Source organism: Strongylocentrotus purpuratus, unplaced genomic scaffold, assembly GCF_000002235.5.
Source record: "Strongylocentrotus purpuratus isolate Spur 01 unplaced genomic scaffold, Spur_5.0 spur5_scaffold_11, whole genome shotgun sequence".
In the NCBI taxonomy this organism is placed as follows: Eukaryota; Metazoa; Echinodermata; class Echinoidea; order Camarodonta; family Strongylocentrotidae; genus Strongylocentrotus; species Strongylocentrotus purpuratus.
In genome coordinates, this window is record NW_022145596.1 from 23,704,795 (window position 1) to 23,714,541 (window position 9,747).

Below are 9,747 nucleotides of genomic sequence, written 5' to 3' on the forward strand. Positions count from 1 at the left end.
TGTTTTCACACCTATCCATAAACTACAGTGAGATAATGTTGATATTAATGTCATGTTGCGGTGCACTCTCTCCTATTTTTAAAAACTTAATTTTGTGTAAAAATTTGATGAAATGTTATTTTTGAAAAGCTTAAGAAACAGTTTGTTTTCTCTGTTATTTCTGTTTGCTTCATATGATGGAGGATATTATAGTTTTTTGTATATTACTTTTGAGCATTGTAGATTATTGTTTTAAGGCACTTCAAGATGGATTTTTGATGGGAAGTCTTTTTGACAACTCTGTATGGAGTAAAAATATTGGACAAAAAAAAAAAAGTATTTGTTTCCCGAGGCTATTTTGGCTCATGGTATAATTCACACGAAATGTAACATTGAGACACTATCGCAATCTCTGATTCCACTTGAAATGCTTGTCTTATGAATTTATCATTTTCTCATAATTGATTATGAATTTGATAATGAACGCTTTATAGGGAAATGGCTTGAGATTGGATGATTCTGCCACTTTTTTATGGATGCGCTTTTTATGATACTGCTTTTGATTGGTTCTATAAAAAAATTAATGGAAATGTTATATGCAAAATTGATTAGGCACGTGGATCTAGGCTCAAGTCATTTCTCATGCACTTTTATGGACTATTGCATGTTATTATTATTATGTACATGTACTACTTTTGTAAGATCTATTGAAATGTATGACATTAGTTTGTTTGAAAAGAATATGATTGAGAGAACTCTAGCATAAAAGAAAATATACGATTATGTTTTCAATTGAAGAAGCTAAAAAAAATGGAACGTTTGATTATGAACGTCTATGAAAACCTTTAAAATCTGAAAAGAATACTCTCTGAAATTAAAAGAAAAAATATGAAAATATATTAAACTGGCATGATAATTTTGGTGGACATTTTTAAAAAAGAAAAGAGAAGAAAAAAAGAGAATCAATGCCAGTTACAAATCAAAGATTGAAAACATGTGCAGAGTTCTCAAAAGAAGAAGAAGAAAAATTCCTTACGAGGAATTAAAAAAAAAAAAAAAAATCTCCAAGAAAGAACCAAATGATTAACTCTCTCCAAGTAGCTTTATGCTACTTGATGTGTGTTGACTTGTGTTGTCTTAACTGATGACCGAACCAGCTGGTGATCATAAGTGATGAGAACACTTGGAGCTGGAGAATGATGACAATACCAGAGAGAGTGCTGGCCTTGGATGAAGCTGTCTTCTTCAGCAACGTGACGTCTCTCCCGAGGTCATCGGCCAAGAACGTTTCAACATATCCTCTGTACTACCATCCCTCCCAATTTGTCTTCAACAATCTTCAACAAGAGCGTTTCAACTTGTCCTATGTACTACCATCCCTCCCAATTTGTCTTCAACAATCTTCAACAAGAGCGTTTCAACTTGTCCTATGTACTACCATCCCTCCCAATGTGTCTTCAACAAGAACGTTTCAACTTGTTCTATGTACCACCATCCCTCCCAATGTGTCTTCAACAAGAACGTTTCAACTTGTCCTATGTACTACCATCCCTCCCAATGTTTCTACAACAAGAAAGTTTCAACTTGTCCTATGTACTACCATCCCTCCCAATGTGTCTACAACAAGAAAGTTTCAACTTGTCCTATGTACTACCATCCCTGCCAATTTGTCTTCAACAATCTTCACAAGAACGTTTCAACATGTCCTATGTACTACCATTCCTCCCAATTTGTCTTCAACAATCTTCACAAGAACGTTTCAACATGTCCTATGTACTACCATCCCTCCCAATTTGTCTTCGGCATGCAAGTTCCAGAAAAGTGCCCCTTTATCTTTGTAAGAAGTGCCCCTTCCCTTTTAACCTCTGATAAGGTCCTGTTTTCCTTTGCAGTAAGTGTCCATACTCCATTCTCATAAGTGCCCTTTTTAATTTCTAGTAAGTGCCCCTCTTCAATTTTGATAAGTGCCCCCTTCATCTCCGATAATTGCCCCATTCAAATTTGAGAGGTGTCTCTTTTAATTTGACATGTGCCCCTTTTCCTTTCTAATGAGTGCCCCCATTAAAAAAGAGCCCCTTTCCCTTCTCATAAATGCTCCTTTTCATCTCTGCTCTGGTAAATGACACTTTTCAGTTACGAGAAGTTACTCCTTTTCACTTTCATTAATAACTGCCCCCTTCACCTCCGATAAATGCTCCTATTAGAATCTGATCGGTGCCCCTTTTCTGTCAGCTAATGCACATTTTCCTTTATTATAAGTGCCCCTTTTTCATTCTCATAAGGGACCCTTTCCATATCTGGTTATTGCCCCCTTTTTAGGTGCGATAAGTGCCTCTTTTCACCTCTGATAATTTCCCTTATAACAATGACATGTGCCCCTTTTCCTTAATGCACCTCAATTTTCATAAATGCACCTCTTTTAAATGCCCCTTTCAAAATCTGATGGAGACCCCTTTCGTCGGCAAATGCCGATTTCCCATTCTCTTAAATGCCCTTTTTCATCCCTGGTGCGTACCTCTTTTTGAAGGTGTAAGAAGTGCCCTATTCTCATCTCTGATAATTAATCTTAGACATGTGCTCCTTTTCTTTTCTGATAAGCGTCCCCTTCTCCTCTCATGACTAAACCCTGCCCTAATTTCAAGCGACTAAGAACAATTTACCCCAAAGATCGCTCGCTCGCATTATTATACTTCTGTAGCTTATATCAAATGTCTTTTCAGTCTTCCGTTATGAGAATGTGCTTATCACCCAATCAGGATTGGGGTTTTCCTCGTTATAAGATGTGGGGAATGTTACTGACATCCTAGAAAAGGAAAGTTAAGGATTAAAGGTAAGCCTTCATTACTTTCTTAGCTAAGTTTAAGAATATTAATGATCAATATTTATTTAGGGAAACTTAATCTTCCATTATCAGTAACGGTGTAATTTCATACGTACCTACATTAATAGAGTATTTTAAAATAAATGTCATCACTATGATCACCGTCATATGGCGTATGCCAACCACATTTGATTTCGTTATTGTATAGTGCGATTGATCAGAAATAGGTAACTAATCAATAAAGAGCTTGAGATTAGTCCATCCCGGCCCTTGAAACTGTACAATAGTGTTACTCAAGGCAGGGGAATAAAATAACATTTCATTTGAGGAAAGGGGGTTTAAAAAAAGATAATCGGAGAACAAAAAAGGGATAGAGGGGGAGAGAAAAAACAGAAAGAAACGGGATGGAAGGCTACTGTTCTTTTGTATTTCACACACATACGAGGACTGGTGCCCCCCCCCCCCCCCCCTCAACGACAGTACCCTCTCAGATATTGGACACGTGATACGCCACTACTCGTCTTTTAACATTGTGAAAGTGGGAGAGTGGCAATATTTTCTATAACGTTTGTTTTTGAGATCGATTATTTTCCTGTTTGCCTCAATCTCTGTATAAGTATGTAACATATTTGTGATATTTATGCATTATCAAACTCTTTAATTTCCACTCAAAAATTATTAATATTACCTTTAGGTGTGCGACTGCGCTGAAAGGCAATTACTAAGAATTACCTGTATAAGTCTTACAAGCTTCACAATCGTACCATGCAGTTCGTTCTGTATCCTAGCTCGTCTAGCAATGACTAGTTGGCTTACCTATGCGTTGCTCTTTCCACCTAGCCGTGTACTTCAATGACTGCACCGCTTACTCAGTCAACATCGCTCTGTTTTAATTTGAGTGCCGCTGATGTCACTATGTCGTCATCAACCAAAAAGTGCATCGACTTTGTGGATTTTTCCCCGTTCAAATCTTCATCATTCCCTGTCTCGTGCATTATTTTCCTCGTATGTTGAATTCTTGATCGCTCAGTTTTGGTTCCTTCATTCATAAAATGGGCGTTAATATCGCTACGGGGGGGGGGGGGGGGGGGTGGGGTGATACCCTTTCCTGAGCCCATTCTAATGATCTGCTTTAAAATCTCAATCTCTAGTTAGCAACAAAAAATAAAATCAACTTATGTCTGAAATTACAAAAACAAGGACATTTGAGTATGTTTTCTTTTTTTTCTAGCTATTTCTTTTTTTAATTGGCCGATATTCTGGCAAATGCTTGTAAATGCCCCTCTCTGATTCGAATTTGAAACTAAAGAATCGCAAGAAATTAAAGTTACATGTATATGGTGAGCTGAGATATCATCCAAGCAAATCATAATGGACGGATGTTTTCCGACTGGTCAAAATCTAATAACTCGTAATGATATCATTATAGAGTTCGAATTCATCCCCACAGCTGCAAAGCCTGTTTTTGATTTTGTCTAATGGAGGGTGGGCCGGGGCATAACCTTATTTTTGCATTTGAGGGGGAATATGTTACTTGGAAGTATCAACACTTTAAGGAATCCAGTCATTGTTTTTTAGATAAAACTTGGGGTTGAAAATGTAATACTTATCCGCGTTTCATCAATTTTATATATTTTTTGTATTCATTTTATTATCTCTTTAACCATTTTTTGTTGGGGGTGCCCCAACTGCTACCCAAGTTCGACGCCCTTGTCCGCATACCGTCACCAAGTGTAGGATAACCGAGCGCTCTTAATTTCAGCTGTTCTCTTGCGTCGTGTTCAGTAACCCCTACCTGAAATTCGATGAGACGGTTTAGAATTCAATTTTATTTGACTAAGACATTCCAATAACAAATAAAGCGAGTATATTTGAGCAAGCGTTTGAAGTGGATTCGCTGGGGTAGCGGGCATGCAGGCTTGCTGCGTTCTCTATAAACAAAGAGAGAAATTCAATTGCATCCTAGTCTGAGAAATCATACCATTGTTTTACAGTTGATGGCGAAATCTTTACGTTTTCAATACTTTTCTGAAAGTTAATCATTCCGAAGTAAGTTAAATCACGACTAAAATAATATTTTGACCACTCTTTGGGTTTATTTCGGAAAGGTTATTTGAATTTAGCGAGTATTCAAGTTCAAGTTCAAGTTCATTTTCAAAACCACACAAAACATGATATAATCTTTTACATAAAAAAGTGAATGATAACAGTACATTAATCAACATATATTAACTTGAATTCATCTTAAAATAATTTTAGGACCCCTTTAGAAGCTAAGCTAAGCTAAGTATTGGCAAATCTGAGTGGGTATAATGAGAGAAACGTTTTGGCTCTTTAGACTACGTTTCGACGACAGACGACCAGCGAGTACGCATCATCAGGGATACTACAAGACGAGATGTGACGTCTTGCTGACGTCATACCGCAGCTATGACCTTTCCTCGTAAGAAAGTTCAAGACATCCAGGGTACGCGGATGGACGAGGCTTTCGATGTCGAACAGATTATCTCTCCTTTCTTCTTTCGAGCCGATACGACAGATCAGGCCGAAATCCGTGCCCCCTTCCATATATTATGTAGGGCCTATATAAAATTTTAATTGCAAATGTGCAAATGATCGCAACTCAACTTTCTTGCATTAGTAAGCCATTTTTAAGAGAGAGAGAGAGAGATAGAAAGAGAGGTGGAGAATAAAGGCTAGATCTCGTTAACTTAATTTAATTGCTAAAAGTTGCATCCTAACAAAATACTAGGAAATTTAGAAGACTAGTAGAGCGTTGCAAGAAAGTTAAGTTGCAAATGTTGCCACTTGCAATCAATCGCAACTTTCTTGTAACGCCACATATTAAGACTGAGAGTAGAAATTTCTGAAATATCATACAACATAAACCATTCGAATTGTGAAAACATGAGAAGCCCCCGACGCACTTTCTTTTTCTCTCTATCTCTCTCTCTCTCTCTGAAGACCTCAAATTGGTTTCCTACACCTTGTAATCGCACGTAGCATAACCAGGGGCGGATCCAGGGGAGGGGGTGCGTGGGGGCGCACGTCCCCCTTTTTTTCCTTCCGAAAAATAGCAGGAAAAAAGCTAAGATATATTCACATAAAATGTTCAGTCTATACGCATTCAGAAATGCCTTAGAATGCGCCATAGAACATCTTAAGGTTCAATTTTTTTCCGGGGCCCACTAAGCGGGCCCCTAAACCCCACAGGCTTTATGCTTTGCGACCGAAATTTCATACATTTCACCCCCCCCCCCCCCCCGCCCTCTATTTTGAAAAATCCTGGATCCGCCCTTGATAATATCCTTGTTGCATAAGCTGTGCATGTGGCGGGGTACAACTGTATTTATTTTACAGTCCTACAACAAGACGGTGCCTTATTTCATCCGAGAAGCCCTTTTCAAAGCCATTTTCGTGTAACTGCAATTCTAGTTGCATGGTCTTGGCGATTTAATGTGTACTCAAAATTATGTGTGAGGGAAACCTATATCTCAATTAGTTTGCATTATTCATCCGTATATTCAATGCAAACATATACCTTGGTCATAATATTGACGAGTCGAACTGGATGCAAACAAAATCGTGACAGTTCGACTCAATCAGGGGCTCATGCGTGCAATGCATTTGGAATTAGATGAGGTGCAGTCATTTATTATTGATATCGTAATGGGTTACAGATAAGGTTTCGCAAATTGTATCGCAAATCACGATTCAGGGATATGCCAAACACAATTATCGGGTTCGTATTTACCGTCTTGTGATTTTCTGGTTTTCAAACGAAGATAGACTTTATGTAATTCATGGTAAACTTGTTGGTATGCGAATAGACGTTTGGTTAAATGTACATCCACCTCGCGTAAGCCCATATAATAAGACCATTTTCAAAGTGTATCAAATTTGTACATGTTTACCTAAGGCTATAGCAACGTGCTTAGTTCACCTGTTATACATAATTGTAGGCCTATCTCAAAATTGAATATATTTGTTTGCGGGTCGGACAAACATTATAGTTTACCCAACTTAACAACACGTAATGCATACAATCTGCATTATAATTACTGAAAGAGAATTCTTTATAACAACTGAGTGAAAACAATCGCAACGAGGCGTATGCATTGATAAAACTGGATAAGAATATGGCACTATCCTATTGAAAAGTCATGTATGGTATTGATCACCAGGGTTAGTGCAGGGGCCAGATTATTATGATGATCATCAACGCAATTTATACCACTCCCCTTGAGAGTTGATACCCCTCGCAACCAGACGCTTTCCTCTGCATCCGAGCCTCCGAGATTAACCGATCGTCCGCCTGCTTCATCGAATCCAGGCCGTACGTTGGCCCACGCGAACGTATATATTTTTTGGCGGGCTGCGAATATTGAATTCTCGTTCTTGTCAAGGTGAACGATCGTGTGCACTCCGCGCTGGACGGTGTTAAAAGTACCGGACCGCGTCTCTCTATATAGCTCTCACGGGACAACGTTTTGAATAGATACTAATTAGGATCGTTTCCTAATTGCCGTGATTATGTTTGGAGCTGTGTTGATGAGGAGATTGGATTTTGCTTGCAGTCATAATACATCAATGCTTACAACACGGCCCTCTCGGATTGCAGACGATAACCTGTCGTCCGCTCACTGACTACAGAAAATCACCGTTGTTGTCTATTCTACCAAATAGACCTGCCGCTACACGTGGATATAAACAATTGATGCACTGCACCGCCGATTATTTGGAGCTATTCAATGTCATCTTTTGTATTTTTGTCTCTGAATTGTGGTCCTGTGAGGCTGTGACTTGTGCAATTTTATAAAAGAATATTCCGCGTAGCTACTTCATATTTACTCGAGCGGATAGCCACAATTTCGGTGTGCGGTAAGTCCACATCTACTGAAGCAAGCAGCCACTATGAGTGCTTCGGGGTCAAGGTATGAATCAAATATGACCTTGGTTTGATTTTAATGTTACGTTTGCTTACGGGTTATAGGCTTTGTATTTAACATATTCCTAGGCCGACAAATGAATGTTCGATGACCTGGTAATCTAGCTATAGCTGTAATGAGGTTAATATGTGGAAGACCTAACAATGACCTGGATCATTTTGATATCGAGCACCTATCCTGTTACTACAAAAACTATTTTACCAAACATCTAGGCTTATGTTTGTTAGTAGTTTAATTTCTTGAATCCTACACACATATCTTGCTCCTTAATAGTTACCGCCCAAATTTCTGCATTTCACTTACTACCCTGGTACTACCCTCCTACTTTACAACTCATTGATTTAATTTATTTATTTGAGAGAGTACCATGCATCAACACCACGATTTGAGTGAACAGTAATTTCAATTACGATGATCGATTTAGGTATTGATAGTGTGTTGACGGAAAACGATCACTTCACACCGACACTTGTTGACGACTGTCGGGTATTGCCAGGATTTACGCTACACCACAGACTGCGTGTGTACGAACCCCTCCCCCCCCCCCCCCCCCCCACTCAGGTTTCGAAATGACCGCATGCGTGTTGCCAAAATGTCCGGTAAAGGGGTATTCTTCGTGCGACAAAGTCCGGCCCGAGAATTGTAAAAAAAAGGGGTGTATTTGACTTTTAACCCGGAGATTTCTTTAAAATGGGGGTGTTTTTTCTTTTTTTCTCTCATCTCTTTGGACTCCTGAGAAATTATTCAAGGCAGGAAAAGCCCGCGAAAAGCCCGCGAAAGGGGGTTCGGAAATGTCGGCAGTCCTCAGATAAGGGGTGCTTTCAAAAAGAGGGAACGAGCATTATGCGTACCCTAAATAACACTGAGTGGGGGGGGGGGGGGGCGGGGTACGAACAGGCCAAAATAACGCGTTCAGGTGAAGGTTTTGTCATTTATTGCGAATTTCCCCCATCCCCAAGCAAAATAAAATTGGCGTAGTAAGATTTATTCCGTTGTGATAATCTAAAAAATGAAGAGGCGCCTAAAACAAAATGGCTATTCGCATCAGCATCGCCGTTATAAAACAGATGATGAATTGCCCCGACCAGTGCCAATGAGGGGGCATTATTATCTTGGGGAGGGGGGGGGGGCATCGGTCGGACCAGATGGATCAAATGTGAATGAACAACTCTACCTAATATTATACAGAATGACACCTGAAATGACCGTATATAGAAATGGAAAATACATTAGAAAGTACTTCCGAATTACCTCGTTTATGTTCATGAACATGATTGTAATTGCGTCATTTGTGAATTATTTTGATTCGTTTATGACTATGAGCGTTATGTAATATGATTTTCTATTAAATATTAATCTGCATCTCCCCCCCTCTCTCTCTCTCTCTCTCTCTATTTTCTCTCTCTCTCTCTCTCTCTCTCTCTCTCACTCTTTTACCCTCTCTCTCTCCCACACTCATCCCCTTCCGATATACCCCTCTCTCTCCAAGTCTTCTTGGCACAGCACGTTCAATTTACCTTGTCAAATAATGTAGGAAGCAGAATTATTCAAGCTCATGGTTTTGAGAACAACCAAAACCACGATGAGGGGTTTCCATGGTAACACATCTCATCGGTATTTGTCGATTGGTTATCTTCCATTCATCATTCATGCAACTACATACGTCAGCTCTAGCTCAGAAATGTTGTATATTACAAGGGGCGTTGTCTCCTGGGCGGCACTGTCAATAAGGGGGGCAATGAGGGTCTCGGTCGGGAGTAATGATACATTTATTTACCAACAAGTATACGCAGGAAATTGAATATATACCGGCTTAATTATACATATATAACATTATATTATATTACACACACACACACACACACACGTTATTTAAAAACTTTACTTTTTCCCGATATTGTAAAACAAAAATAATAATAACAATAAACGAAAATAATAATATAGAATAAAAAAAAAAAACAAGATCTCAACTACTTAAAAAAAATCAACCAATTGTTA